The sequence below is a fragment of the Canis lupus genome, chromosome 3 (genome assembly GCF_003254725.2).
Source record: "Canis lupus dingo isolate Sandy chromosome 3, ASM325472v2, whole genome shotgun sequence".
NCBI lineage: Eukaryota > Metazoa > Chordata > Mammalia > Carnivora > Canidae > Canis > Canis lupus.
Genome location: NC_064245.1, coordinates 79,224,918 through 79,251,578, shown reverse-complemented (window position 1 = coordinate 79,251,578; position 26,661 = coordinate 79,224,918). Strand labels below are relative to the sequence as shown.

Here is a 26,661-nt window from a genome sequence, read left to right as displayed (position 1 = left end):
CACTACCTGAGAGATGCAGACTCAGGTATTGGTTCTGCTACGAAGATAATGGAAGCAACAGGTCTATATCATCCCAGGTAGGGTTAGCTATTTCCTTGTTGCCTGTCTCCCAACTACCTAGCCAATGCCACTTTAGATTGTTTTGGCGGGGAGGAAGAACTTCCCTTCAAACGACCAATTTCTATATTAGTTAATGTAGCCCTAGCTACTACAATGAAGAAAGTATTAGTAGAAGCTTATTTCTTTTTGACAATCCCAGCCAGAGTTGCTTTTCCACCACAAGATGACTGGGGGAAACGGACTCTTTCCATGTCATGACTCCTTCAGCACTGTCATCATAAGCAATCTGCAGAGAAGAAGGAAAGAGCAAGGTGAAAGTAAACACACACCCTAAGTGCCTTAGCCTAGAAATATTTCATTTCAAATCATCTCACATCTCATTGGTAATAACTCAGTACCTGACTGACCCATATTCAGAGGCTGAAAAATATAGAATCTGGCTGGGCAGCTGTTTCATGGCAATAAAGCTGCACTATGGATGGAGAAGCAAAACATTAATAAATGTGTAATTCTGTCTAGGAGATAAGTATTGGGGGCAGGTATAGGTGAGAAGGAAGTGTGTTTTGTGTTGCTTGGGAAGAATTGACAGCATATTATATATACTATTTGGAAAAATGGTTTTTTAATGAAAATGTATTTTTTCACAGAAACCAAAATATTTTAAACAAAAGAAACATAGGCCAACTTCATAGGGTCGCTGTGAGAATTAAACACAATTTTCCATATATGAACTCTTCTTTGCTATTGTTCTTTTTGTCCTTGTTACTATCAATAAAGTTGAAGCTGTAATATATACATATGTATATGGAAAGAGAGTATCCTAACTATATTTTGAATATTGTTGTTTAATGATATCAGGTCAAACCATATGATATTGTCATTTTTATAGTGGAAACAATGTCAAATATCGGCTAATAGTGGTCAGACCAAATGTGATAAGCAGGACATTTTGGTTCCATGGTCTTTGCCCATGGGTGTAACTACTGTGAATGTGTAAATATGTTATATATATACATATATATATATATATATATATATATATATCAAAAGGGACTTGCATATAGAATTAAACTTGCTAACCAGCTGAGCTTCAAATGAGAAGACTATCTGGATTATATACAGCCCAATATAAACACATGGGCCCTTAAAAATCAGAAGAGGTGGGCATGGTGTCAGCGAGAGAGATGTGGCAAAGAAAAAGCATAACACAAAGGCATGAGAAGAACTCAAGCCATCTTTTCTGGCTTTGAAGACAAAAGGACTTGAGTACAAAAGAATGCAGGTGGCCTCCAAGAGCTCAGAACCAAACTTGGCAGACAGACAGCAAGAAAATTGGGACATCAGTTCTCCAACCACAATGAACTGAATTCTGCAAACAACTGGTGTGAGTGTATAAGTAGATTTTAGAGCCTCCAGTAAAGAACTCACCTCTGCAGACTTGTAGCCTAATGAGACCCAGGTCAAGCTTCTGATGTGTAGAACCATGAACCTATACATTTGTGCTTTTTAAGTCACTAAGTTTGTGGTAGCTTTTCAAAGCAGTGATAGAAAACTAATGCATTGTTTTTAAAAATATATTCTGAGACTATTCACTTATCCCATCTTTTCCCTCTGTAGTAGACACAACTGATCTCCTTGCTTGTACTTCACCTAGTCAAAACTATTTTCCATAAGGCAGGCTGGGGAACCCTTTATGTGGGATCCCCAATATGTGAATCAAATACTGGCATTGACCTATCTCAACCTCTCCAAAGGCTTCCTATCAGAGTTTCACTGAAATCCAAAATTTCCTTTGTTATCTATAAAGCTTACATTTTCCACCAACTAAGCTCTTTCTGCAAGGAGATTCAAACACAACGGCTTTCTTCCTGTTTCTCGAGCATGCTAAGTATATTTCCACCTTAAAATGTTTTGCCTGCATTCTTTCTTTGCCTGGAGAGTTCTCTCTCCAATATTGGCATGTTTTCTTTCTACATATTTATTCAGATCTCTGTTCAGATGTCACCTGTTCAAAGCTATCTTTTACATGATTGACATGAAATAGCACCTCTTTCTGATTATTCTGTACCTTCCTATCCTACATTTTTTTCCTGCATAGTAGTTGTCACCACCTGATATGTTTTCATATGTTTATTTCTTATTTTTGCTTATTTATTTGTATATGTATAATTTTGCCATGAGAGCAAAACTTCTTATTTCATGCAGAATTGTACCCAGAAAGCCAAAAAAGTTCTAAAAATATAGCAGATGTTCAACAAATATGTGGCAGACCAATGCTGGCTTATGAGAGAATAATTTGGGTAAAGAATTTTGTATCACATCCACCTTAGAGTACAGAAGAGGCAGTGTAGCTAAATATTGATCAGATAGTAAGATAGTATCCACAAAGCTGGAAAACAGCAGCAGGACTATTACTACTTCTGTTCACAGATATCTCTGGTTAAATTTTGACTCCTGCTGTAAGCCTCTAGATTTACATTTGGTGTTTTTTAGTCTTTTCATCTACTCCTGCTATGATCTCCCTTTGGAGTAACTATAACCCATTCGTAGTTGTTTCCCAAAGCCACATTTTTTCTTCTTGGTCCAGATCATTGTAGCTAACTTTTCATTATCATCGTGAATTCATAGCAGAAAACAGTATTGCCTCTTATTTCATAATGGAAAATAATCTAAAAGAAAGCCATCAATAAGTCAATAATCTTCACAATGCTCCCTCTAAGACAATGGCTACTTATGTACCCTACCTCAGTGATTACTCAAAAATCCATCCAGATTCCCACTATAAACTGACTACCATCCTTCATTACTACATATGCACCCTCTCCCTTAACAGGACCCCATTAATCATTAAGATCTATCCAACTTATTTATTATCTCTCAAGTCTATCCATTTATTTCCATTACTACCATTTGAGTTCAAATGTTCATCATCATCTCAACTGTCTTCACTCACAACTAATTCCATGTAACCAGATGGTATTCTATAATGATGTTGGTCACTCCTTGTTCCTCTCTTTCTTTAAAGCCTTTCAAGATTTTACCATATATGGGTAATAAACTATCTCAAATTTGTTGGCTGGAAATAAGAATCATATTATTTCTTCACAAATCTGTGGGTCAGTTTGGGCTGGGCTTCTCTGGATTGGTCTTTTCTTGGTGTCTCCTAGTCATATATCTGGCTGCACTTCTCTGGTGGCTTCAATGGAACTGAATGATCAAAGACGGTCTCACTCACATATCTGGTAGTTGGTTCTGACTTTTGGCTGGACTTCCCTGTTCAGAAGCCTTTGAGCTTCCAGTTAGACAGATAGGGATTTCTTTTGCGGCAATTCCAGGACAGCAAGAGATGGAGAGCAAAAGCTTCAAACTTCCTGATGTTTAGACTTGGCAGTAACACTAAATCAACTCATGTTTATTGATCAGAACAAGTCACAAGCCTAGATTCGAGCATGGGTAAAATAAATGTTATCTTTTGATTGGATTTAGGCAAAATCACATTTCAACAAGCCATGCAAACAGAGATAGGAAGAATTTTTTCAGGTCATCCATTCAACAATTACCATAATCTTCCACAAAGCAAAATTAAAAATTACATTGAAGGTGCTTAACACCTTGGCCTTAGGCTTCCTTTCCTACCAACTCCATTTCATAATATGTCCTCCACTCATTTGCTAGTAGCAACAAGAACTGCTAGGACTCTGATCAAAGTACATCCCTTAAAAAAAAAAAAAAAGTAATTATTTGAGAAAGGGAGATAGAGTGTGTGTGTGTGTGAGAGAGAGAACACGAGCAGAGAGGAGGTGTAGATGGAGTAGCAGACTCTCTGCTGAGCAGAGAGCCTGATGCAGGACTTGATTCCAGTACCCTAGGATCATGACGCAAGCCAAAGGCAGACACTTAACCAACTAAGCAACCCAGGTGCCTTCAAAACATACTCTTATAACTGAATTTTCTAGATTTTTCTCCGTGCAAGACCCCTTTTCAACAGTTAATTTGTTTGATTTTTACAATGTATAACTTGTTACTTCACACCTGCATAATTGAATCAACATCTAGCCATTGCAAGACTCATGGCTAAACAGTCACTTTTATGATTCTTCAACCAGCTTATCACCCAGCTCCCTTTAAATCTCTGATGAGGAATTATTTCTTCCAGAAAACATCCTTTAACCTGCTGACTTTCCATCTAATATTTGGTTAAGTGCTGTTCATAGTTCTCTCAACATCATGGTTCACAATAAACTTTAATTTATTTATATGTCTATCCCTCCTTGTAGATTTTAAATTTTTTGAGGGAAGCCATTGTGTCTTACTCACCATTGAATCCATGGGAATCTAGCATCATACAAAGGACATAAAACAAGTTCAATCAATATTTGTCAAATGTTGCCTTGAATCATATTCCAATTGAAAAACCACTACTTAGCTCTGGTGATGCCACTGCTGAATTTGTTTCATGAAAATACAGAGATATAAAATGCCCCCGAAGAACTTACTACTGGGGTTGCCTGAGTGGCTCAACAGTTGAGCATCTGCCTTTGGCTCAGGGCGTGATTCTGAGGTCCTGGGATCGAGTTCTGCATCAGGCTCCCTGAATGGAGCCTGCTTCTCCCTCTGTCTGTGTCTCTGCCTCTCTCTCTCTCTCTCTCTCTCTGTCTTTCATGAATAAATAAATAAAGTCTTAAAAAAAAAAAACTACTACCCTATTGGCTTAAGGAGTGGGTCTGAATTATAGAGAGTTAAGTCCTATTCTCACTCTTTTTTAAAGAAATACTATAGCAATTTTTTGATCACTGATTCTACTATACAAATATAAACCTTGAATTGTGCTTTATAGACAATAAAATGATCTCCAAATACATATATTTTATTATATTTCTTTTAATTTTGCCATCATTACATCAATAAAGAATGTCAATAATGGATTCTACAAGCTCATTATTTTATTTTATTATTTTTAAAAGATTTTATTTATTTATTCATGAGAGACACAGAGAAAAAGAGGCAGAGACACAGGCAGAGGGAGAAGCAGGTTCCAAGCAGGGAGCTGGATGTGGGACTGGATCCCTCATCCCAGGATCACACCCTGAGCCGAAGACAGATGCTCAACTTCTGAGCCACCCAGGTGTCCCAAGCTCATTATTTTATGTTAAAAATTGCTGCCAATTTTTATTATACTTGTGATTCCTTCTTTATCACTCTCTTTGTTATCAGTATAGTTTAGTGTCTATAAATGTTAACTTACATCCCTATAAGTTTTTTTTTTTTAATAAAATACCTTTAGAAGGACAGATTTGATTGAATGTTTACAATTGTTAAACACTACAGTTTTTTAAACAGCTAATTACATCTTGGAATTTCCCTCAGAAATCCTTGGCAGAATTTATATTTATCTTTTTTTTTTTGATGCTAGTTTTTTTTATTTGTTTCATATGCAATTGTTTCATCTATCAACTGTTCTGATTGGTTTGTTCCTGCACTGCTTGCTAAAAGTTTTTTCTATCATATGATTTGCAACATTGCTCATGATAAAAAAAAAAAGATCCTAAATACTCACTAACAGGAAACTGATTAAATAAATTATGGTACATGAACATTATGAACTATGTAGAAATGTTAAGCTATTTTAAGCTTTATTGTTGACATGAAATGTTCTGGCACACGAAGAGGTAAGAAGACATCACTACACATACAGTGTGACTTCAATTTACACCAAAAGGCTAACAATGCATAAACACATAAGTTGGGGATAAATTTATGATAAAAGAAATAAACCCAACTCTTCTTTGTTCTCAAAAAGGAGAATGAGGTGATTTTCTATGGGTAAAGAGTAAATTGTGTGCTTTATGTATTTTTGTGAATCAGTTAATATTTATCAATAGCAACAATAGCTAACATTTGTTGGTAGCTTACTCTGTGATAAGATATCCCAAATTCTAAGCAGTGATTTCCTTAATTTTCATAAAAACTTGATGAGACATCTACTAGTATCTCCATTTAGCAGATTTTGAAAAGTGAGGCACAGAGGTTGAATAAGTAATCTGAGGTCTAAACACTAGAGAGCTAGTGTTTCTAAAAGGAGTTTTAGAATGAAACCCAGGAGTTTTGGGATGAGTTTGTTGTATCACTACAGTTTATGTAGTATTTGTGTGACTGTTTCAACACCATACATTACAGAAATGCCTGGAAACCAGTATTAATCTCAAACAATATTGTAATTTTTAAATTAATACCAAGTACGTGGGGTTTCACTTATTGTTATGCATTGATTTAAATATAATTTTGTACCTATTCTTGATAATGATAGTGTTTAATTGGAATTTCTTTAAGATTTATTTTTCAGCAATCTTTACACCCAACATGGGGCTCAAACTTACAATCTCAAGATAAAGAGTCCCAAGCTCTACGACCAGCCAGGTACCCCTGGAATTATTTTTATTTTATTTTTTTTAAGATTTTTATGTATTTATTCATGAGAGACAGAGAGAGAGAGGCAGAGTCATAGGCAGAGGGAGAAGCAGGCTCCATGCAGGGAGCCCGACATGACTTGATCTTGGGTCTCCAGGATCACGCCCTGGGCTGAAGGCAGGCACTAAACCGCTGAGCCTCCCAGGGAATCCCCTGGAATTATTTTTAAATTCAATTCCTTTTGTTCCTGTAGGTCAATCTACTACTTACAGAAATACTTTTCTAAGGCAAGTATAAAATCAAAATATTGCTGTCACAGCACTTTTCTATTAGAATTGCAACACTTTAGATACAGATTGCCATAAGAATACTTGTTTCTTTTTGAAACATCCAGCTAAAATACAAATTTTAATATATTCCTAATTGGATCCTTTAATAATACAAAATCCACATAGATCTTTCTAAGATGTTGGAGTTTTCTCCAAATTTTCTCAAACTTACCTTGTAATTTTTGTTTTCCCATTGAAGACTCCCAGCTCCAGACAGACTCACTTGAATGATATTGCCTGCTCATTGCCACCAGCAACTAATTCAACAAACAGATGGCATTTGTGAGACAGTGCTAGACACCATTGTGCATGTGATTTTGCCCATTTGATATTCTTCTGTCTCTTTCTTTAAAATCCAACTCTCTTTCAAGTTTCCCCAATATGTTTTTTAAAAAACCAGATGTTTCTAACTGTTCACACTCTCCTCTGGATGCCTCTGGCATTCATGAGTATGGTTTTCACCTTGTATATTTGCACTTGTTTGTGCTCTGCTTTGGGAGCATGTGGAGAAAGCTAAAGAGCCCATGCTCTTTATGTACAGCTAGTTCGTATGTTCGTTAAAAGCAAAGACTTTTTCTTATATCTTTCAACCGTGACTCCTATACATAGTTTCAGATGGTGGACTCTGAGTAATTGGTAGTTGACTATTTCTTGAAGTGAGATTAAAATGGGATGGAAGAAAAAAGAGTAATAAATAATGTAGGAAAATAAGCAGAAAGTCAAGAGAAAAAAAAAAGAATAAACTCAAAAGAAGATTAAATGGAAGGAGATGGATAACAGAAAGAAACTATCCATATCCTTAGCTAAATATAATTAAATATGAATTGCAAAGAGATCTTTACACCACAAGAGAATAGTTGTACAGTTTTTAGATATCCGGCTTCTTGTTTTATATTGATAATAAGTCAAGCTCCATAAGTGGACACTGATTTCCAAATTTTAAAAGAAAAATAAAGTAAAATCCTACATATTTTTTTACTATTCCCAAAGAAATATTTTATCATTTTAAATATACTTGAATGTACTTTTGAGCTTAATAAACATATGTAGTGCCAAAGTCAAGCTAAGATACACTCAAAATTTAATTTAGAGGCTAATTTAATAACTCAGCATGTCATCCTTAGTCTTACAGATTTACTTCATTATCAAAACCCCATAGGACACTTTATAATCAAGTAAACAAAATTTAGGAATTACTTAAAACCTCGAAGAAGACTGTAAGAATTTCCCATATCTAGATAAGTTTATTTTTGCTTTAGTTCATATAAACTTTGCTTTTGCATGCCTTATTAAAAAGTAACAGATATAAAGCAAGTCGAGAATAGATTTGTTGTAAAAAGATTCAAATTTACATGGGGCTACTGATAACTATAACATATGAAAAATTCATTTATTGAAAATCTAAACACAGAAAGCTTCTAGTTGGCTAAAATAAGCAATGTGAACTTAAATAAATTTGTATATACCATCTTCATACCAGATACCATTTATAGAGTTAGTTTCTTACCCAAACTGCTACCTGATCTGCCATAACAACACCAAAATTTACATATTAAAAATTATTGACTATTTCTCTAATCTTAACCTTGACATCTTTATGGGTTTTCTATATTAATTAATTCAATGATCATTCCTGGCAGTAAAGCGATAAATCTGGAAGTCATCAAGACCTTTGCCATTATCATTTATTACAATTACATTCCTTGCTTTTCCTTTAGAATTTTTTAAAGATATCTTTTGCTTCAGACTATAGCAAATGGGAGTTAAATAAAAAATAACAACTTACAAAGTGGACTGTACTTGTTTCTCAAAACTACTTTCAAGAGTCTCAACACTATACCAAACAATCTATGATATACAACACAGATTGAGTTCAAATTCCTTTTACACCAGTTTGCTCTGAAAAGTATTTATGAGAATGGGTCACAAACAACTTGATTTAACAGTAACTCAGTATAAGCTTACATATTTTATTTTACTTAAAAAAATTTTAAAGATTTTATTTATTTATTCATGAGAGACACACAGAGAGAGAGAGAGGGGGGCAGAAACACAGGCAGAGGAAGAAGCAGGCTTCATGCAGGGATCCTGAAGCGGAACTCAATCCCAGGACTCCAGGATCATGCCCCGGGCCGAAGGCAGGTGCTAAGCCACTGAGCCACCCAGGGATCCCCACGCTTACATATTTTAATGTAACTGCTGAATTCTTTAGAAACTTATCTTCTTTTGATTAATTATTTGATTAATTTTGATTAATCTAAGTTAAGACTATAAAACATCCAAATCCAAAAACCCTGATATATTTTCCTCAACTCTCCTCTTCTGAGAAGATTTATAGTTCTTTTTGATTATAGTATCCTTTGCTACAACAAATGGCAAGGCTTTGTATTTTTAATTACACATATGTTCATTATAGTCTTCGAATATTACTTAGTTCTAGAATTTCTTTATAATTCTTTTTATAATTCTTGATAAAATTCTTTATGTGGACTTATATTTTCTTGAGCTTATTGATCACAGATATTTTAAACTATGTCTGATACTTCCAAAACCTTATTTATCAGTGGATATCTGTAACTACATTTTTACTTTTTGTATTTAATATTTAGATCTTCTTTCTTGAGTGCTGTGTAATTTTTGATCAGGTACAATGGACTTTTCAGAAAAATTATGGAAGTTTGGGACCATGTTCTTTTTCTTCAAAGTTCAACCAGAAAGATATAGTGAGAAGATAATTTCAATCTAAAGAGCTACTTCGATTTGGGCTTGCAGAGTTTGAAAGACTGTGTAATTCTGTTTTATTAATACTCTTAGAATGCACTGTACCCTTCCAAATTTTTGACTGAGAACCTGGGGTATATAATATAGTACCTCTCCCTTTATCAGGTCCATACTTCCAATATATGTCTCCTCGGGACTCTGAAACTACTAAGTCCTGTTCTGTATTTCAAAGACATTCTGAACACCTTTCTCTGAAGAGCTTCAGAAATCTGCAAATACCTAAGAAAGTCACTGGAAACAGCACTGACATTCTCAGCAAGAAGCATTGGACCAAGTTGTTCTCAAGGGTTCACCAGTAATTCTCACTACAGTAAACACCTTGAGGAAACTACATGCTTGAAGAAGAGAGAGGAGTGACGAAATGAGAACAATGAAGTGAGAGAAAGAAATAAACATGTAAGTACTTTTAATTACGTAATTCAAGATTATTACTCAATAATTATTATTCAATATTATTAGAGAAAATGTATTATCTCCTCATGTACCTACAGAGAACGTGGCTTTCATTTCTCTACTCTCTATTCTAAATTGAGTTCTTTAAGTTGGTTCTCCAGAGATAAGAAATATGTACCTTGATTGATAAAAACCTGAAATTAACCTGATTCTATATTCACTCTTTGGTGGAGCAGATATGTTAAATGTCAATACACACAATAAGAGATCCAGCTTCATATTGTGTCAGATGTTTATTTTTAAACTAAACTTATGGTCAAACTCAAGTTTATATCCAGGGTTACATGGTCCAAGGATGTATTCCAGCAAGAACATAGGAATCTTTTTCCAGATAATTCATTCAACTGGAAACACATCAATAGTCTTCCCATAATTTTTTTTCTCTTTCATATTTTCTCACTACTGAGAAAAACAGGTCAGGTTTGTATTGTGTGTTCAGCTGTCTTCTACTGAAAAGATAACCTCCAGAAGCTCCTACTCTGACTGATAAACCATGTGACATTTGGGGTCTCCTGGAATTACTGTCAATTCAGAGCCAGTGTGCAGTAATTACTGAACTGTGATTATTTTCTTTCTCCAATGCACAATGACTCTGGCAAATGTCTATGTGTCCCTTTTCAGAAGGCTAAAAGAAAGATTAACAGTGTGAATTCTGGGCAGTTTTTTGAGGCCTTTCCTTAAGGAGACCTAGCCTCCCCTTTATTTAAAGAGATTCTATAAATTGGCTCATGTCTGGGAATTGATTGAAGGGCCATGACTCTGTTTTTATGATTCAAGTTAGACTTGTTCACTTGTCCTAGAACTTTTCTGCTCATACAGATCAAACAAGAATTTAAAAGAATCTCCATCTATTTCACTTCTAGAAACACCAAGTTAAAAAAAAAAAAGATTATATTGAAGAAAGGATATGTGAAGGTAGCATTTATCTAATGGAGTAAAAGCTAACAAAATCCATGTAGTATCTAAAATGATCAACTAACCAACACTATAGGTCTCGTGAGTCAGACTCTTTTTTTTTTTTTAAGATTTTATTTATTTATGAGAGAGACACACAGAGAGAGGCAGAGATACAGGCAGAGGGAGAGGGAAAAGCAGGCTCCGTGCGGGGAGCCTGATGCACAACTCCGTCCCAGGACTCTGGGATCACGCCCTGAACCAAAGGCAGATGCTCAACTGCTGAGCCACCCAGGCGTCTCAAATCAGACTATTCTGATTCTGATTTTATTCTGCTATCCATTATGGTACCATAACTACCTTGCCTTTGGGGACTAAGTGCTGCCACTTAGCCCCTGACACTCAGGGATCCAATTATTCCCATTGCATTCAGGTTTACCAGTTCAGTGACAGGAGTTCCCATTGGAACTTCTAGATGCCTGGGTGACTCAGCGGTTGAGTGTCTGCCTTTGGCTCAGGGTATGATCCTGGAGTCTCGGATGGAGTACCACATTGGGATCCCTGCAGGGAGCCTCCTTCTCCCTCTGCCTGTGTCTTTGCCTCTCTCTGTGTCTCTCATGAATAAATAAATAAAATCTTAAAAAAAAAAAAAAAAGAGTGATCACAGATCACAGAGGTCTTCAAGTTTCTGGGGTTCACTTCACAGATTTATTCTTCACAGCCATGGTAAAATATATATTCTCCAGAGCCTTAAATATAGTGACCTTAACGTTGCAATCTCCCTAAGCCTTTGTATCTCATCCACTATGGTATACCAAGGCAATTTTGACAATTTAACTTAATTTAATTTAGGCCACCTTTTGTTCCATGTTTGAGTCAACCAAACAAACCAATCTTTATAGTTTTTTAACCACTCAAACTGCAACATTAAATCCAGAATCTCTGCTCAGTGGTCCCATATCAAAAAATTCAGCCTGATTCAAATTTATGTTCCACTGTTATCCCACATCTTCAATATCTATTTGTACACATATTCCCAAGGCTTTTTTGTATATTTGGAGAAAAATAATGTGGATTTTTGGAGTGTAGCATACTTCCTCATGGGTCACATATTGTACCTCACCTTCATGTGACTCGTGTTTAGTTATAGGTCTAGAAGGAAAAAGAGGTGTTGGTATGGGTTTTGAGGAGAATCAGAAATGTCTTGCAAGGCAACAATCTCTTGAGATACCATTTCAATTTACTTGGGGAAAGCAGAATTGATCATTCAGAGGTGGAATAGCTAATTCTATTTACAAAGATTCATCAAAGTTTGGGCTTTAATATCCCTGGTTTCATCAGGGTCTTTTCATTTGTCCTCATTCCGATTTTTAGAATCACATTTCTTTCCAGCAAATGCCATCAATTTAGCAACAGATACCTTGTGAGGTTAAATATTCAATTTGCATTGTAATTAAGGCACTTGCTGAATGTGATTTTGGATTTGTTTTTCAGCAATCTTAGTTCTGGACCTATAGAAGATAATTATTTCTTTCAAGGAAAAAACAGTAAAGTACTAGAAGAGAGAGATCAACTGAAAAAATAATTTGTAAACCAAAGGGGACCAGAACTTGATGATTTTGAAAAATCAGCTTCTCCAAGTGGCAAAAGATATGAAAAGGCCAAAAGAGTGATCATACCACCTCTTGCAGAAACTTCATAAAATCAAAAGTTCAAGGTCAGCATGTTTAGATACACAAAGGGCCTTTTTAATAGACTAAGGGTATACCTCCTTAAACCTATAAGTCAAATTTTGGAGCACTAGAATATTTGAGAATACTATTTCTGAACCATCTCAATAGAACACCACTTTAAAAAAAAAGATTATATTGAAGAAAGGATATGTGATGGTAGCATTTATCTCATGAAGTAAAAGCTAACAAAATCCATGTAATATCCAAATACACTCATTATTATTTTTATAATATCCAAATACACTATTATGAAAATAGTTTCAGCAGAAACACTGCCAATTTGGATTAAAAACGACAGAAAGATACACATTTTTAAAAAATCCAAAATTCTACTAACCGGAAGAAAGTTTATAAAATTATTCAGTGGCAAGCATGTGTCATTTTCCATGAAAAAGAAAGAATAAATAAGTAGGTAGGAGCAAGATCCCATAAGGTGGAGCCTAGAACCAGTGAACTACTTTGAAGCCTTGCAGGGTAAGAAACTCCCTCACCTTTGCTTGATTATATTTCAGAACTTCAGTGAAGACTGACTCTTTTGCTTTTATTTTATCTGGAATATAGAAAGCTTTTATCCTACATCTATTCTATCATTGAATGTTGGGTTTATTGAGGACAGTCATCTCATTTTTTTAGCTTCCAGGTCATAGATAAGGAAATTTTTCTGCAGGAGATGAACTTAATGGATTACATTCAGAAGCCTCATCTGTATCTGTATCAGACGTATGTGATGAGATCCTGAACAATAAATAGATGCTGATATGGTATGAAATTTTCAGGAAACTTGGAAAAGAGTGAATGTATTCTGCAGGTATGAGAGATGTGAATCACTGGGGATATGAGGGAGTACTACAGAAGAAATGCCCTAAGGTTATACCCAATGGGTGTTGATTTGCTCCACTTGAGTATGGTTGGCTCTGTGACTCACTTCTTAACCTTAACAAGGCACTAGGATGAATCTCGCATGATTATGTTACCCTAAATAAGACTCCAATTTAGCCATCCAGAGCTTTGAAGAAGCAAAGTTGCATGAAGTAGAGAGGATCACATGGCAGGGAACTCTGGACCACCTCTATATACAGAGGATCCCAGCTCTGTAGCTGCAAGGAACTGAATTTTGTCAATAACCATGAAAACTGGGAAGAGGACCCTGAGCCACAGACAAAATTTCAGCCCCACCTCACACCTTGGTTACAGCCTGATGAGACCTTGATCAAATGACCCAGCTAACCCATGCCCAGATTCCTGATCCACAGAAAATGTGGGATAATAAATACGTCTAAAGTCACTAGTTTTGTGGCAATTTTTATACAGTGATAGAAAAATAATGCAATACTTACTCTGACTTAGGCAATATAATAAGGGATTTAGATCAAGTAGATGGCCACCAAAGTAGAATTTGGCTTTAAAATTCATGATTTTGATGATGTGACATTAACGATAGTGTTCAGTACAAGGTAAAGTAATAGGTTATCTTTTAAATACATTGGATTTCAGGATATATTTTCAGTCTGTATTAGCACAAGGAAATTCAGCAATAACAAGATAGAGATATGCCAGTTGAGTCCCATATCAATTGTAGATTAATACAAAATACATTTGTGTCTTTAATTTGCATTTGGTACATGGAAGCTAAAAGGATCATAAGCTAATCAAATCACAGCCTGAAGACATTTTCATGAGTACAGGTTAAGTGTGTATCACTCCCTGAGCTCAATGCAGGCACTTTCACAAAAATAGGGTATTTTTATGCTATTCCAATGATTGGCAATGAGTGTAAAATCAAGATAGAAATGCCCTAATTTAAAAAGTATGCTTGTAAATTATTATACTGTCATTTCTTGAAACATTTTACCTGATTTCCTAGATATCACCATGATTCTTTCTTCATGGTAAGCAATTGCTTCTGTAAAGTAACCCTGATAACCAGTCAGAATTCTATATATTGACAAAATAAAATCAACTTTATAAGAAAAAAAATATGTAAGAAAAGTGAGGATTTGTAACTTTATAAAATTTTAAAAAATAGTATTCTTGCAAATTATCTGAGTACATACATACTGTACTTGTTTGATTTTATTACATAGAATAAACTTTATGTAAATAATTATATTAATATGGAATATATTAATTTATATGGTATATACTTATATATAGGCATTTCTGTATAAAATATATTGAAAATCTAAAGATATTATGATGCTATAAAGTAAAACAAGAAAAGTATTTAATATGATGTTAAATGACTTAAAAAAATCTTGCAGCAGTAATATTCAGATATAATTAGACCTTTTTTAAAGGTTTTTTTCTTTTTTTTAAGATTTAAAAAAAATTGTTTATGAGAGACACAGAGAAGCAGAGACTCAGGCAGAGGGAGATGCAGGCTCATCACAGGAAGCCTGATGCGGGACTGGATCCCTGGACCCCGGGATCATGCCCTGAGCTGAAGGCAGACGCTCAACTGTTGAGCCACCCAGGTGTCCCTAGACTTTTCTTATTATTCTTCCAAGGATTAATGGAAGCAGAATACATGAAATGATACCATGAAAAACTCTGGTGTTTTGAGCATGCCTCCTTAATTCTAGTAATGGGCAGTAACAGAATGCATGAGTAATTTTAGAAGTATTTTAGATCACATGCTGAACATATCTAAAAAGTGGAACCAATAGTTAGGAACTTAAGTCTCCATGGATTCTAATCTAAATTCCCGCTTTCTAAGTAGAATTTAAGCTCTATGCTATCTTCCATTGGAATAGGAACTGCATGTCTGAAGGACAGATGCTGTACCAGGAGTTTTAAAGATACAGTGGATACTATTTTTATGGATAAAAAATTTAAAAATCAAAATAGAGATAATTATACAGACTTCACCTACCATAACATTAAGAAATTTCCAGGCTTCCTAATTAAAAAAATAAAATAAAGTAACTAACTAACTAAATAAATAAATACATCTAAAAATAAAATACATATAAGCATTTTAGGAAAGAGAATTCAAAAGAATTGAAGAAATGGAAATTTTTAGAGCAATATAATTGTAAGTAACTTGAAAATTACTATTAATATACTTACTTTTAGAGGGAATCTTGTCTACTACTAAGATTTAAAATTACTTGCAGTCCAAACCTTATGCACTTAGTATATTTTTCAGTGGTTACCATATGATGGATATTTATTCAAAATTTGCTGAATGCTCAACTAATCTTTTTTGTTTTGTTTTATTTTCTTTATGCTACATTTAATTATATTTCTTTGTAATACAACCAGGATGATTTTGTTCTGTAGGGGACATTTGGCAATGTCTGCAGACAGTTTTGAATGCTATAACTGCGCAGGCGCTATTATCACTGAATGGAGACCAAGAATATTGCTAAGCATTTTACAATGCACAGGATTGTCCTTTACCATAAAATGTATCTGGTGCAAAACACTGTAGTGCCATGGTTAGAAAACTCTGCTTTAAAGAAAGCAAGGTGTGAAATTATTTAATTGCCTGTAAGAGAGAGGTAGAATTGGTGCAAAACACCTATTAGAAGATTGTAAAGGAGCATTTAGTTTATTAAAAATTCTTTTCTTGAATTAGACAGACAATTTCATATCAATACTGCTTGATTTCCTCAACTATTCCTGAACCTGTTCTGCTCTAGATATAACATTTCAAAGGAAGGTTAAATGTAAAGATGATGAAAATGGAGAACACATTGGCAAATCTTCTAATTCTAGAATGACAAAACAGTTCTGATTGCCCTGATGAGAGATTAATTGAAATTGATTTGGGTAGAAAAATAAGATAATTTATTGATATGAATATGGTAATATGAATAATTTGGTATTCACAGCAATAATTTGAGTACTGTGGCTTTTATGCTGGAAGTTTCCCATTAGAATGTGAATCTAAAATTTTAAATGACTTATAATGTAGTAGGAACTCATGACTACATGACACAGATAAACTATTCTAAGGAGTCTTTTTAGGAATTCCAAATAAAATTAGACTCAGCAGGATCAAAGCTAAAGATTTGATTAGAAATATAAATAGCCCAACACAAATTCCTTTGATTTTTAAATTGTTACAGAGTATTACACATCCGTGAAACACTTCTATTTAGTTATACTCACGGTACATAAAAGAAATCCCAATATTAGTATGCTTCAGTCATCCAAGGACAGAATTCAAAACACAGATTTGAACAGCCATTTCTTATCTCTGTCATCTCTTATTTTAAAAAGGGAACATTAAGCTGATTTTAATATTTTATTTGAAACATACGTTGCTGTAATTTGAATATTAAGATGAGTTTTGCCACTCGTAACTTTATCCTCAGTTCTTTTTTTTTTTTTATTTTTTATTGGTGTTCAATTTACTAACATACAGAATAACCCCCAGTGCCCATCACCCATTCACTCCCACCCCCCGCCCTCCTCAAAATCCTAGAGAAGAACACAGGCAACACCCTTTTTGAACTCGGCCACAGTAACTTCTTGCAAGATATATCCTCAGTTCTTAGCACAGTGCCTGGCACATAGTGAGTGCTCAAATAAATGAAGATAATCATAATCATTCTGTATGAAGATTATAAAGACTTTTTATTAGCAAATTAGTGACTACTTTCCACTTAACATATTTAGATAGTTTCTTTTAATTTTTATTTTTTAAAAATTTATTCATTTTAACCTTAGCAGTGATTAATCGTGTGTGTGTGCTTTCCTTCTTACTTTAGAGTAGGCCAAAGGAGGCATCTTGTTGCCTCTCTGGCTCATTTATTTCATATTGGTTTGCTAGATGTACAAGTATACCAAACTATAATAAACAGATACCAAACATTCTGCTTCAGAATTAAATGTGCATTGTGAAATTATTTATTTTATATGATTTTTCAAAAGGTTTTATTTATTTATCCATGAGAGACAGAGAGAGAGAGGCAGAGACACAGAGAGAGAAAAAAGCAGGCTCCATGCAGGGAAGCCCGACGCAAGACTCGATCCTGGAACTCTAGGATCACACCCTGAGCAAGGGCAGACACTCAACTGCTGAGTCACCCAGGTGTCCCATTTTATATGATTTTTAGAATGCTTGCCATGTTTCTAATCCTCATAAGTATGAATACAAGTAGGATAGTTCTGTATCAAAATGGGGCTCATTGTTATAGAAAATGTCTGTGTTTCAAGTACTATTTCAAACATAATACTTCATTGTATGTTTCTTGGGACCAAATAGCCAAATCAAAAGTTAAATCTACCCTAACACCTGTGAAGACAACATGAGTGATTAAACTTTGGCCTGACAGGCTGCTCTAGAAAGGAAAACTGGAGAAAAAAAAATATTATGATTACCATCATACCTTTTACTATAGACACACATACACACACATGTGATAAATGAGTATGGGATAAAGTGGCTGAGTTGATATAGTGTCATAGGCAGAAGGTTTATAAATTTTTTTGCTTTTATCTCCTCAAGTTTGAGAGAGAAAACACAATAAGAACTTGCTCCTTTCCTACTTCCCAATTCAGGAAGGAACTGAGATCATTAGGACTTCATTTGAAGAAAATAATAGATTCTAGATTCTAGATTCAGAAAACTCACTGATATGTGTTTCTAACATCCAACTGGAAGGGGAAAATAACCAGCTACGGGTCACTGCAATTGGGAGTTTGGAGCATTCCAATGACATGGCACTCAGTAGATACTTTGTAAATCACAGGGGCCCAGTGAAAAGACAAGAGATTAACTTTGTATGTCGTGATATATCAAAGGGGAGACGGTTCATAGTATTATAGCATCAGAGCTGAGAATGAACTGGCACAATTCAGCCACAGCCAAGAATGATATAAGAGATGTAAATCAAAAATGTTCTGTCACTGGTAAGGCTGGGATCTCTGTGAAATTTTTTGGAACCAAAGACACCAGGTGAGATGGAGTGGTTAATTTTAAATGCATCAGACATGGTTCCCCTTTTGATCTTGTCCTCTCATAGAGAGTCCATATAGAGGCGATGGAGGGAGGGATTTCTTTGTAATCCAATACCTAAGAGGAAACTGAAATTAGTGCTAATAGGAAAGAACATTGGGTGATTATATTTGTACTATCCCCACACCCCAATGTTAAGCAAACTATTTTCTATACCCCTTATTTATGTTATGAAAGCTCTTGGAAGCATTTCAACACTTTAAAACTAAGGGATAAAACTACATTAATATAAACTTACATAAACATGACATTAAAATCAGCTAAAATCTGTAGATGCTTTAACAGTCCTACAATAGATTAGAATATGGATGTGTAAATGAAAATGGATTAAAAATCACAATAAAAGAGATAGTTGAAAAGGTAGCTGCTCTCTTTAAATCAGCCGCAATGACTTGAAATCTGCAAGCAGCTACTTAGAAGAAACTTTTTCTGTATAGAAAAAAGTGAAACTAAAGAAGAGATATGAAAAGAGAGAAGCCTCTTTTGAACTGGCCTGGGCTGTGGGCCAGTAAGAAGGCAGTTTAAGGGAATTTCTAGGCAAAAGACCCAGGCAAAGCGAAACAACCTTTATTAAGAGTGTCAGGTGGCTTTAAGGAATGCAGATTGACCTTGAACTGTAGCAGGTACACCTGGGAAGAATGCCAGAATGGACTCTGTTTCATCAGTGGCCAGCGCAGCAAAAGGATGGTGTTAACTTCAACTGGGGTTAGATACAAAGGTGAACTCAGTAAGTAAAACTTAAAACCCCTGATCAGCGTGTGTAGTAGAGTCAAGTTGAAAAGTGTAACATGATCATGCATTTTTAAGTGTTATGTCCCTCCCAAGGTAGCAGAAGAGTTTTGCTCTCTAACCTAAGTGTTTTGCCAGAAACATTGCCAACGAAAGATTAAATAAAATAGAGAAAAGCCCTAGTTTTATTTTTGGATGAGAGTCACAAGCTCCTGGGCAAATACTGGACAAGTACTAGGGCTGGAATAACAGCAACCTTACTTGACTGTTTCTAATGTTTCAGACACTGTGCGAGGTAAATTACATGTATTATCTTATTTAATCATAGCTCTAGGATAGGTTGAATTTCTATGTGACCTATGAAGGAAATAAGACTTAAAACAATGAAGTATTAGAAGAAGACCTCAAATATTTTTAATAACAGAGATAGGATTAAAAATAAGGTGCATCTCTTTCCAGAGTCTGTGTTCTTAAATTCTGTACCACGTTGTACATTGGTGAACCATGTGGTTTGTGAATCAGTCAGGTTGCTTTGATACAAAAACCACCAAGGGGCCAGAAGCACACAAGTGTGAAAACATTTAGTCTATTGGTAGAGCTAGAATCTCCGCTTGACCCAAAAGTTCTAAATATAGAGAATTTGCAGAATAAAAATAAACCTGAAATAAATATAACGTTAGACTTAAGAGAAAAAGAAGCAAACTAAAAATCACTAACAAAGCCTTACAAGCATAGTATTTATAATTTGATTTTTAAAGTACTCAATTAGTACTGTGCAAGTGAAAATATATGAAGTGTAGACTACTGTACTGGAAAGGAAATGTTTAGCAAAACACTTCACACCATTCCCTCCCTTTACTGGGTGACATTTCCTTGGAAAGAAAGACAGCATGTAACCCCCTCAAATCATCTTGTAAACATGCTGAAATCAGACCTCCCTGTGCGTTGTACCCAGGTCTTGATTTACAAAGATGACCGAGTGGCCATAGACAGAGTTCGATTCTACTGAAAGAAAAGTTTAATGATACTTACAGTTCCCATAGAAATGGGAGCCATGGCTCACCACACAAAGTCAAAGGAGGAACACCAGATTTTGGGAAGGAAGTCGAAGCAGGGGTGAGGGAAGCACAAAGACCTGACCTTTCTTGGGGTTTCTATAAGAAAGACAAAGGCCAGCTAAATAGTTTAGGATTGGGTACTTTGAATAATTTCAGCTGACTTTAGGTTATGGGTGTGCTACTCCTCTCTAGGTGCCTAGAATCTGGCCCTGGGATGATTAAAGCTCAAGGATTTTACCTCCTGGGCTCTATAAACAAGATAGAGGAGGTGTGGATCTGGATTGCTTAGTTTGCATATCAAAGGTGTTCTCCAGGTTGTATTCTTTACTATCTCTAAGAATAGGCTAACTCTGAAGGGACAGTCTCTTCCCCACCCCAGAAAGTTTTTTTTTTTTTTTTTTTAGATGTCAAAATATCATAGTACACAGAAAATAAAAAATATATATACAATATACTAGACAAATGAACTAATCGCATTTTCTGGCAGGAGAATCCTTATCTAAGACATGCTTTTAGCAGGATATATTTATCTGTCTACAGTTGCCTATGTGGGGGCCAGCAAACTATGACCTATGAGTTAAAATGTTTTTACCTTTTTTAAGTGTTGTAAAAATAGAATACAAAAATTAACAGAGACTATGTGTGGCCCACAAAGTCTGCAACATTTACTGTCTGGCCCTTTGCAGAAAAAAAAAAAAAAAAAAAAAAAAAAAAAAAAAAAACCCTTGATTTACCATAATCAAGCAGCAAATCTATGGATTTATGGGGAAAAATAAATTTGCTAGAAACACTGATATTAGAAAGAAAGACTTCTGTTACATTAGGGAGGTACAAAACACTTAAAAATGCATGATAGGGAGATGTAAAGGAGTCTCTGAACCTGTTGAGTGACTTTTTCATTCCAGTTCATGGGACACACCCCGGCCCCACTGCTGCCTTAATGCCCTCTCTCTGTGGAGCCATCAGCCTTCAGCTTCCAGAGAGGTGGAGCTAGATCTTCCCAGCTCTGTTTGGGGTTTGATGCACTGGAACTGTATATGGGTTGGTGGTGGGAATTGATCCCTGTCCCTCATCCATTGAGACATAAGGACTTGATGTTCCTGAGTCAACCCTCCTGTCAGACGTGCCATCTGACCAATGGTCTTCCTCCTTTCTCATGCGTTCTCCACCCTCTCTTGTGTTTCCTTGGGGACAGTTGTTTTGTGGCTGTCTACAAATGCCCTTTGTGACTAATACCATGCAAAACATCTTGTATTTCCCAGGGCTTCCAGGGAAGACAGTTGCCAATTTCACAAAAGTATCATCTGTCGCTCTTCTTGTGTAGGCATAGAATTCCACATCTTACAAAACCTAACTGGTATGATTTTATGCTGTAATAAAATGACTTATAACAATACTTATTCTCTCTCAGGATCTTACAGTTTCAAGTCAGTGGATCATGAAGGACAAATCTTTAAATTTCTTATGTCTGTAGCACAATGCTAATAAATTTCACTTTTCTGAAAAAAAATACACTTTTCAACTTGACTCAATTAACTACACACAATGATCAAGGGTTTCAAGTTTTAGTTATTGAATTTATCTATGGTTTTATGTGGAAAATGTCATCTAAGCAATGCATATATCAGAATATAAATGAAGATAATTCATGACCCAAACAACTCCCTTCTGTACAACTGATGATCAGAACTGGAGCTTAGTTATCTTTTATGTTAATGGGGGCCCAGAGAATGCCCTAATGTGTCAAGGAAAGATTTGAGTTGCTGCTTTTATGGTCTTATACCTCCCTGCGCTTTATCAGTAATCACAATTTGTTGTATTCTTGATATTGTTGGTAAAGTTTACTGGGTAACAACCTTGATTTTCTAAATCTCTAATGACCTCTCTGGTCAAACACAGTTCATATTCAATAATTTTCATGCATGAAAATGTAACGATGTGATTTTTTTTGAGACGTTAAAGAATGAGAAAGGAAAACAGCAAACCTGAACATTTAGGATTATGTTATGGACTGAATATGGAAACCTCAAATTAGTTTGAAGCCTTCATCCCAATTATGAGAGTATTTGGAGGTAGGTAGGACCTTTGGGTGGTATTAGGTTGAGACGAGGTCATGAGAATGAGGCCCTCATGATGGGACTAATATCTTTACAAAAAGAGACACCAGAGAGTATGCTTTTTATCTCTCTCTCCAACCTGTGAGGGCAGAGAGAAGTGGTAGCCTGCTGGAAGCCAGAAAGAGCCTTCTCATCAGAACCCAAACACTCTGGCACTCTAATCTCAGACTTCCAGACTCTAGAACCGTGAGAAAATAAATTTCTGGTGTTTAAACCATCTAGTGTATAGAAAATGGTGACTCTGCTAAGATGTGTATGCTGGTGCAGAGGCAGGGATAATGTGTGATGATCATGTTGAGTAGAACAGCATCTACCAAGTGAACACTGAACAAATGAAGATGGATGCTGTCCACATTATAATAATTGGTATTATTTTTCCTCTGACTTCACCTGGTAGGTGGAAGGTAGAGCATCATTGTTGATGTCAATATAAGAGGTGGTGAGCCATCAGCCATCAGAATGAGATGTGATAGTCCTTTTGTGTCCTCCCTGATGCTGATGATAATTCTTGGGAAAAAAAAAAATGGTGTCCTGTAACTGTCATGTATGTTAAGCTGCCTATAATTTTCCTGAAATAATACTGAAGGATTCTTAATATTGACTGGCATATTCCTGCTATATTTCATAATTTTCCTTTTTTTAAGATTTTATTTATCTATTCATGAGAGACATAGAAAGAAAGGCAGAGAAATAGAAAGAGGGAGATGCAGGCTCCCTGCAGGGAGCCTGATATGGAACTCAATCCTAGGAGCCTAGGATCATGCCCTGAGCTGAAGGCAGACATACAAACCCTGAGCCACCCAGGCGTTCCAATATATTTCATCATTTTCTATAAATGTAATCTCAAAAGTTTCTTTGCCTCATTGTTAATTAATGTTTTAGTTCAGCCCTCAAGTCATCAACTTCTTTTTTGAAAATGTTGATGAAACGATCACAATACATTATTCTATCCACTTACTTGAAAGTGCTTTTCAACTTTATAAATGACTAGATTTATTCAAACACTATTTATACCGCTATCACCAAAATTCTTTAAATTGTCCATATTTGGCTTTTTTTCATCGTTCTCTTTAAATGTAATGGTGCAAAGATGACTGCTTAATGCCTGGCAATATTCTCTCTCTTTCAGATCCATACCATAGTAATGCAGAATCTGAACAATATAATCCATAAATATGTGATTTTGAAACCTGATATTAGATGTTGGAGAATGCACAAGGTGGAGGTGGTAATTTCCAGCCAAATGTGCAAATCATTCCTCAGGGGGCCAGATGCATTGTGTATGACCAGTGACATTGCAATCTGCAATCTTTTCTTTCCTAGGGTGCCAACTGCCCTCCAGAATGAGACACTGTGGCATTGATGTAGAGGCATAACTGCTGTCATAGTTTTTTGTTTTGTTTTGTTTGTTTGACCACCAGAACAGAAATATGCATTTTTGGAATGGCAATATCATTTCCCTTTTATTTATTTACATATTTAATCTTGGTGCACATGTAGTAATACATGAGTAGGATGATATAATTTTACAGCAAAAGATACATGTTTTTCTTAAATTCATTTCAAGATCATTTTCTTTCTCTTTGGGTAAAATATTCAGTATTTTTTAGAGCTATGCTACGTAATTGTTTGTTTGTACCACAATGGAGTTTCAAGTGTTCAGATGATTAAATGAATTGTCCCTTGAGGAATAGAAAAACTGAAGCACTGTTGTGCTGCTTCATTAGACTCCTAACCAAATAGTGAAGGAAAAGTAATTTGAAACAAACCATAAAAGGTTACCTTATTAAAACTACCCAAGTCAACTTAAGACAAATGAATGCAATATAAAAAATTAATTATCTGTAGCATTTTTCATCATTGAATATGCTTAGAATTGTAAAGCCTGCTTATTAAAATAATTTCGATTCTCATTGGATACTTGTTTATATTTGAGTTGGTAGTCCTAGACTTAATTTTAGTTTTTAATTGTTTTTTTTTTTTAAATCTATTTAAAGTTCAGTAGGCAAAGTCCTATTTTCACATTTTCAATATACATTTACTGAGAACTACTGTCAGCCAGGAAATTAGGCCTGATAATAATATCAAAAGCTGATATTAATGAAGCATTTAGTATTTTCTAAGTCCTTTTTTTTTTTTTTTTTTTAAATTTTTATTTATTTATGATAGTCACACAGAGAGAGCGAGAGAGGCAGAGACACAGGCAGAGGGAGAAACAGGCTCCATGCACCGGGAGCCCGATGTGGGATTCGATCCCGGGTCTCCAGGATCGCGCCCTGGGCCAAAGGCAGGCGCTAAACCGCTGCGCCACCCAGGGATCCCTGTATTTTCTAAGTCCTGTTGAAATATGTTACAGGTACTAACTCATTCCCTTGTTCCAACATGTAGAGGTAAATGCTATTATAACCACATTTTAACCATAAAGAAACTGACTATCAGAGAAGTTAAATTACTTGTTCAAGGGCACAGTGAGAAATTAGCACAGACAAGGCTCAATCAAATGCATGCATGTTAGAACTTTGCTCTTAAGCAGTGAATGGAACACACTTATTAAAAGCTGGCTGCAAAATAACACATTACCCAAAATATATAGTGCCCTGAGGCCTCAGAACAAACAATCAGCTCTGGTAGAGAGGCTTCCAGAAACGTAATAATTGAGTAGGATGAATAAGAAGGAGTTTGCCAGAGAACTAAAGAAACTAAGAGATTCAAGACAAATGCAAGGCCATAGGACACAAGTGAGCAAGAATAGGAAAGGTCAAAGACTGTGTGAGGAGAATGGTATGACTGGTGCTGAAGATGTGTGTTGGAGAAAGCCGGAAGATCAGCTAACCATTTGTGTGATGACATAGTTGTGATAATCTGCATAACGTTTACTCATCTACTAAATTTTAAGTGCCCTGAAGGCAGGGAATATTTCTGTATCATTTACTCTATTCCCATCAGCTATCTCAATGCCTCCTGCTTCTCAATAAACACATCACATGAGTGATGTAGATACAGTTGAGTGGATGAATTGAAGTCAGATTCTGTAGGTCTAAGAAGATTCTTTGTGTGTTTATGAAGGAAAGGGACAAGATTGCTTTTTGTTTGTTTCTTAGAAACATAACTCAAGGGGAGTTTCAAAGGAGTCTTTAAAGTAGTCCCTCTGGGCAGTCCAGGTGGCTCAGCGGTTTGGCACGGCCTACAGCCCAGGGCATGATCCTGGAGACTCGGGATCGAGTCCCACATCGGGCTTCCTGCATGGAGCCTGCTTGTCCCTCTGCCTGTCTCTGTTTCTCTCTCTGTGTGTCTCTCATGAATAAATAAATAAAATCTCTAAAAAAAAAAAAAAAAATGAAGTAGTCCCTCATGGAGATAAATGATCATTTATATATGTTTCCACAGTACTGTTATTGCTGACTAATTCATGAAAAGTCTCTATTTCCTCCTCTGTCAAATGAGGGGATGAGATCACCAGGTCATGGGTCATGTAGTACATATTAGAGCCTGAGAACATGGTCTTACTGTGTTGATATTTATACATAACAGACAAAACTTGCAACGCAGAGCATCTAAGGCTAGAATCTGGGATGCACAGCGTTGAAGCAAAGGTCATTTATGATAAAAAACACAAAAGCAACTTCAGAGTGGTTATACCTGGCTTATCCCCAGGTTGGGTATGGGAGAAGATGGTGTTTGAACTTTGGGTAAGTTTTAGAAAAGGAGTGATGCTTATTTTGAGGAAAGTATCACTAAATGATTCGAAAATAGAATTCATATCCTGAGCAATAAGGTCTCCTTAGTACAGCAATTTACTGATACATTGCATAAAAATCTTGTTTTGTAAAACTGGCAAACTTACTCCATCCCAACTCCCAATGTCTTTTTATAACAATAGCTAAGGAAACAAGGGCTTCTGGAAGGTAAGAGAGAAACCATGGCGGGAGATGAATTCCAAATGGCTCCAACTACGTGAGTTCTAAGGTCATGCTTTTTATGATTCAAAACATGAATTGTTTTCCAAAAAGAAATGCCTCTTTATTAAAATAACAATTGAAAATGGTTCATTCTTCTCTTTTAAATATATATATATATATTAATTTATAATAACGAGCAAAACTGAAAATAATATTTATTCTAGGGGAGTAA

The 26,661-nt window shown here is 35.5% G+C and overlaps 1 long non-coding RNA gene across 3 annotated transcripts; it reads left to right on the top strand.

Annotated features, from left to right (window-relative positions):
• LOC112653741 (uncharacterized) lies at window positions 1-26,512 on the top strand. 3 transcript variants are annotated; one of them, XR_004814508.2, is made up of 4 exons: window positions 1-77; window positions 9,684-9,974; window positions 12,420-12,642; window positions 26,411-26,512. It is a non-coding gene; the product is annotated as an uncharacterized LOC112653741 (long non-coding RNA). The 3 variants fall into 3 exon arrangements; XR_003132470.2 differs by lacking the exon at window positions 26,411-26,512 and adding an exon at window positions 13,292-13,466; XR_003132469.2 differs by lacking the exon at window positions 26,411-26,512 and having other exon boundaries at window positions 12,420-13,466.
• Window positions 26,513-26,661: the final 149 nt, after the last annotated feature.